Source organism: Pteronotus mesoamericanus, unplaced genomic scaffold, assembly GCF_021234165.1.
Source record: "Pteronotus mesoamericanus isolate MK-2021 breed Mesoamerican mustached bat unplaced genomic scaffold, CSHL_Meso_final contig_164, whole genome shotgun sequence".
NCBI classification, from domain to species: domain Eukaryota; kingdom Metazoa; phylum Chordata; class Mammalia; order Chiroptera; family Mormoopidae; genus Pteronotus; species Pteronotus mesoamericanus.
The window spans coordinates 2,577,884-2,583,334 of NW_026555065.1; the positions used below are offsets into that span (position 1 = coordinate 2,577,884).

Sequence of the window (5,451 nt, forward strand, 5' to 3'; positions counted from 1 at the left end):
TGTATGAGTCAGTGGGGGCGGTAGAAGCCATTGAGTGAGCATGTGTACTGTGTGGTCATCGCATTCAAAATGACTGAACAAGTAGAGCAGCAAATCTGCATCAGATTTTGCATTAAGTTTGAACATTCCTCTGTGGAAACTATTCAGATGATTCAGAAGGCCACAGCTATGGGAAACTGGTGATTGGCAGCTTCATCATGACAGTGCATCCGCTCATGCATCACTTCATCACTTCTCGTGCAGAGTTGTTTAGCAAAACATCAAATCACCCAGGTGACTCAGCCCCCCTACAGCCCAGATTTGGCATCCCAAAACTTCTAGATTTTCCCAAAACTAAAATAACCTTTGAAAAGGAAGAGATTTCAGACTGTCGATGAGACTCAGGAAAACATGACAAAGCAGCTGATGGCAATTGGAGAACTGTGTGAGGTCTCAAGGTACCTATTTTGAAGGTCACTGAGGCATCATTGTCTTATGTACAATGTTTCTTGTATGTTGTACTGGTATCTTCTTCAATAAATGTCTCTATTTCTCATGGCTGGATGCCTTCTGGACAGACCTCATATGTGATCACATTAGGGGAAAGGTAGAATGGCTCCTTGGTGAAGGTCCAGCTTGCATAGGGGGTTCAAGTTTCTTTTCTAACAGCCCCTGGCCTTTGGTCCCATCCTCTGGTATTAGGGAGCCCACTGCCTCTGAGGTCACTCCATTCTGGCACAGCACACTGGGCTTGCCCTCCTTGGGGCTCCCAGGCACTGTCCTACACGGGAGGCAAAAGTGTTCTCCACAGAGCAGTGGCCTCCAACTTGCCTCTCATTTTCTGAGGCTAGTTGCCTCTCTCCTCCCAGGGAGATCATATGTGCTCACGTAATGGAGCTGTGGTTTCCACTCAGCCTCTGATGCCAAACTCCACGGAGTTTCAAATATCTCCAAGGCCTCTGAGGAGGAAGGCTGCTGAGCATGCCTGGGGAAAGGGCTGCATCTGGTCTGCGTTAACCAGTAGCTGCCACTGCCTCGAACCATGTCGGGGAGTGGGGTTGCATCGGGGGCCTCGAGGGAGGACCCTGGAAGAATGGGCTCAGCTCCCTGATAGCCTTCCTCCACTGGTCCCAGCCTTTCCCTTGGGACCACAAGGCTGAGAAGGCCCTTCAAGATATTCAGGCCAGACTTCTTAGGTGGAAGCTGGAACAAGGCGGCACAGGCAGTTCCATGGCAGGACCACGAGGCACTCAGGGTTTCTAATACCAATCAAGAGTTCTTTCCACTACCCCATGCCAGATTCTTAAAACCTGGCAAGTCCAGAGCAGGGCCTTCTCCCAGGAGAGGGACACTGTGCGCAGCCTCCTTGTCCGTCCCTCATGCTGCCTCAAGACGGCATAGACAGGCGGCTGCTGGCGGCCCGCCCAGGAGGAAGCAGAAACTGGCACTAGGGGCTCACATGACTTTGAGATGAGGCGGGGAAAACACCAACACTGCAAGAAGAAATGATTCACAGAAGATGCGAATTCCCAATGCCAACAACAGAAAGAGGGCTTCTCAAAACATATGCTTTTTGACCTGCAAACACTTCCTCCCACCCCAGACCCATCTTCACACATAGGGTTCAGCCTACACTGAGTGAGCTCCTGGCCTGAGCCTGGTCCTCCTTCTACCAGGCCCGTGTGTCATCTCGGTGGGTTCTCACAATAGTGCCATTTCATAGAGGCAGACACTGAAACTTTGTCCTCTCTGAGCATAGACCCTATGCTAGGTTGGAGGGAGTCTGGCTACTTCTCTCCACTTCCGAGCCTGATCCAAGGCATGTGGAGCCCCCCTCCTGGGGTGTGCTTGCTTTGCTTCCTGGTGCAACCCCCAGACCTTTGTCCTGCGGCTCCACCTGGGATCCAGCTTGGCAAGGGACAGATAGCAGAATGGTTATAATCTGATTTTGCTTGTGTGCTGTCCTTTGGCCTCCTAGAAGGCTCACAGCAAAGTATTATATAAACAAGAAAGAAGAGGGTATATTTTAAGAATTGCATCTTCTCTTACTTCTCCAAGCACATCCCAAGAAGAAAAAAAGGAGTGAGAAGAAAGGAAGAGAACGAGAGAATGAGGAAGGATGGGAGGGAGGAGGGAGAGAAGAAAGGAAGGAAGGAGCATTTTCCCAAACTCATGAAAACGGAGAATAGAGACCAAGGGAAGCAGGAAATCTTGACATTACACAGTTTGCATATGGGGAGCACAGAATGACGTGGGCCCCCTGCGCCACAAGAAAGTTCTCAAGGAAGATGAGATGACCTAACCTAATAATTCTCCAAACTGTCAGCTATATATTTTTTATTTTCCCCACTATGCTTCTGAAGAAAATTAGAAATGTTGAGAAAATTAGGAAATTGCCAATACTCCCACCATCATACTGCAATCAAACATGCACACACATACACACATGCATGCCCCCCCCACACAAATATATATACATACAACTCAGTATTTTTATTTTCCTACTTTGCAACAGATAAACAGGCCCGCTATTTTTCTGTTACTGACTTCCAGCTTTATTTCCTTGTGAGCTGAGGGCATACTTTGTATGACTCCTGTTCTTCACAATTTGTTAAGGTGGTTTATATGGCCCAGTATGTGGTTTATCTTGGGGAATGTTCCATGTGAACTTGAAAATAAATGTGCATTTTGTGGTTGTTGGATGATGTAGTCTATCAATTAGATCCAGTTGATTGATTGTGCTGTTTAGTTCAACTATGTTCTTACTGATTTTCTGCCTGCTGGGTCTGTCAATTACTCATGGTAGGGTGTTGAAATCTCCAAATAGTGCTTTTGTCCATTTGTCCTTGCAGTTCTATCAGTGTTTGGCCTCATGTGTTTTGATGCTCTCTTATTAGGTGCTTACACATTAAGGACTGTAACAACTTCTTGGAGATATCCCTTTATCATTATGAAACGTTCCACTTCATCCCTGATAATCTTCCTTGTTTCAAAGTCTGCTTTTTCTGAAATCAGTGTAGCTACTGCAGCTTTCTGATTAGTATTAGCATAGTTTATCTTTCTCCACCCTTTTAATCTATGTTGTTGTTTAAAGAAATGCGTGCTTTTTAAAACATTTTATTTATTTTTGGAGAGGGGGAAGGAGGGAGAAAGAGAGGGAGAGAAACATCAATGTGCGACAGATACATTGATCAGTTGCCTCTCACACACCCCCAACTGGGGACCTGGATGACAACCCAGACATATGGCCTGACCGGGAATTGAACCAGCAACCCTTCAGTTCACAGGCCAGTGCTCAAACCACTGAGCCACACCGGCCGGGGCTATGTCTTTATTTTTAAAGTGGACTTCTTATAGACAACAGATAGTTAAGGCTTGTCTTTCTTATCTCTCTAATAATCTGTTTTTTAATTGGTGTATGTACACCATTCACATTTAAGGTGATTAATATAGTTTGATTAATATCTGCCATGTTTGTAACTTCTTTATGTTTCATTTTTCCTGCCTATCTGGTTTTACATGATTCAATTTTCTCCCCTCTTTTAGTGTATCAGTTAAATTTTTTTTTTAAAAACTTAGTTGTTGTCCTGTAGTCTGCAGTATATACATTTACAATGAATCTAAGTCTACTTTAACTTTTTTTTTTTTTTACTTACTGATTTCAGAGAGAGAGGAAGGGGAAAATGGAGCAAGAAAGGGGAAGAGAGAGAGATTTGTTGTTTCACTTATTTATGCATGCATTGGTTGATGCTTGTATGCGCCCTGATGAGAGATCAAACCCACAACCTTGGCATATTGGGATGATACCCTAACCAACTGAGCTATACAGCCAGGGCCTAAGTCTACTTTCAATAGCAGTATATCATATTGTGGTACCTTATAGCAGAATATCCCCAATTCCTCTTTCCCATCCCTTATAACATTGCTGGTATTCATTTCACATGTCTACATGCTATAATCACCCAATACTTTTTTTTGTTATATTTTTGCTACTATTACTTTGAATAGTTATCTATTAAATCAATTAAGAATAAGATAAATAAAATATTTCATTTTATCTTTACTATTCCTTCTCTGATGTCCATCCTTTCTTTATGTACATTCAAATTTCTGACCTACATCATTTTTTCTCCCCAAAGAACTCTTTTAACATTTCTTCGAAGGCTGGCCTACTGGTGACAAATTCTCTCAATTTTTGTTTGAGAAAGTCTTTATTTCCCTTTCACTTTCAAGCATAATTTTGCTAGACACAGAATTCTAGGTTGGTGGGTACTTTAATTTCAATACTTTAAAAATTTTACTCCATTTTCTTCTTTTCATGGTTTCTACTGGGAAGTCTGATATAGCTCTTATCCTTCTTGCTCTGTGAGTAAAATGTATTTTTTCCCTCTGGCTTCTTTCTTTCTTTTTTAAAATAGAGAACCCACAATTCAATTTTATTAAGAGCAAATAGAAAATAAACTTTCTGATCATATAGAAAGAAACAGCCATATGTTTGGAAACTGTACCCAAACTACCCAGGCAATGAGGACAACATTCCACTAATACAATTGATTTGCTGCTGCATTTGTCTACTGCTTGTCTAATGTTAACACTTATAAGCAGAGCAGTGCAACTAGTATTTAGAACAATCCTTGTAGTGTTACAGTGTCAGGCACAATATTTCACTTCTCTTCACATCACTGATTCTTTTTGTGTACCTGGGTTTCCTCTTCTTTGGTAAAGTCATTTTTGATATTGAAGGTCTTGCAAATCTCTTCAGTTTTCTCCTTGATCACACTGGCAACAGTCTTGCATGTAACATCAAGCAAACTTTTGGTGTCTAAATAGTTTGCAGCTAGAATAAGTTCAAAAAGTGTTCCTTGGTCAACTTTCAGGAATTCTTGGCTCCATACAGGAAAATCATCTGTTTGTTTTCCTTTGTTCTCATCATCCTCAGGAGGAGGAGGGTCATCCTTATGGTGGGTGCACCACTGAATGACCTTTTATAATATTGCTGCATTAACATTTGTTAGAGGAACTGGGTCATCATTGCCTTCATCATCCATTCCCAAATCTTCTAACATGGTCTGGGTAGTCACAGATTGTTTGGCAATTTCAACATCAACTTCCAATCTCTCTCCATCAGAACTCTGCAACTTAACTGAAGGCATGGTGCTCAGTCTCAAGGAGAGAGTAGGCCAGAGGCTGATGAGAGCTGGGCAGCATCAGTAGACACAACAGAAAAAGGCAGAGAACAAGGCAACTTACAGCTCCCCTAGCTTCATTCAAAATTTTGTCTTTGCTTTTCTGCAGTTTAAACATGCTGTGCTTAGGTGTAGGTATTTTTGTATTTATCATGCTCAGTATTCAATGAGCTTCCTAGATCTATGGTTTGGTGTCCGTCATTGATTTGGGAAAACGCCTAGTCATTATCTTTTCTTCTTCTTTCTCTCTTTCTTCTTCCTCCGGTAGTCCCATTACACATATGTT

At 42.5% G+C, this 5,451-nt stretch overlaps 1 pseudogene; it reads right to left on the reverse strand.

Moving 5' to 3' along the window:
* Positions 1-4,643: 4,643 nt before the first annotated feature.
* Positions 4,644-5,132, reverse strand: LOC129063315 (S-phase kinase-associated protein 1-like; annotated as a pseudogene).
* Between the last annotated feature and the right edge of the window lie 319 nt (positions 5,133-5,451).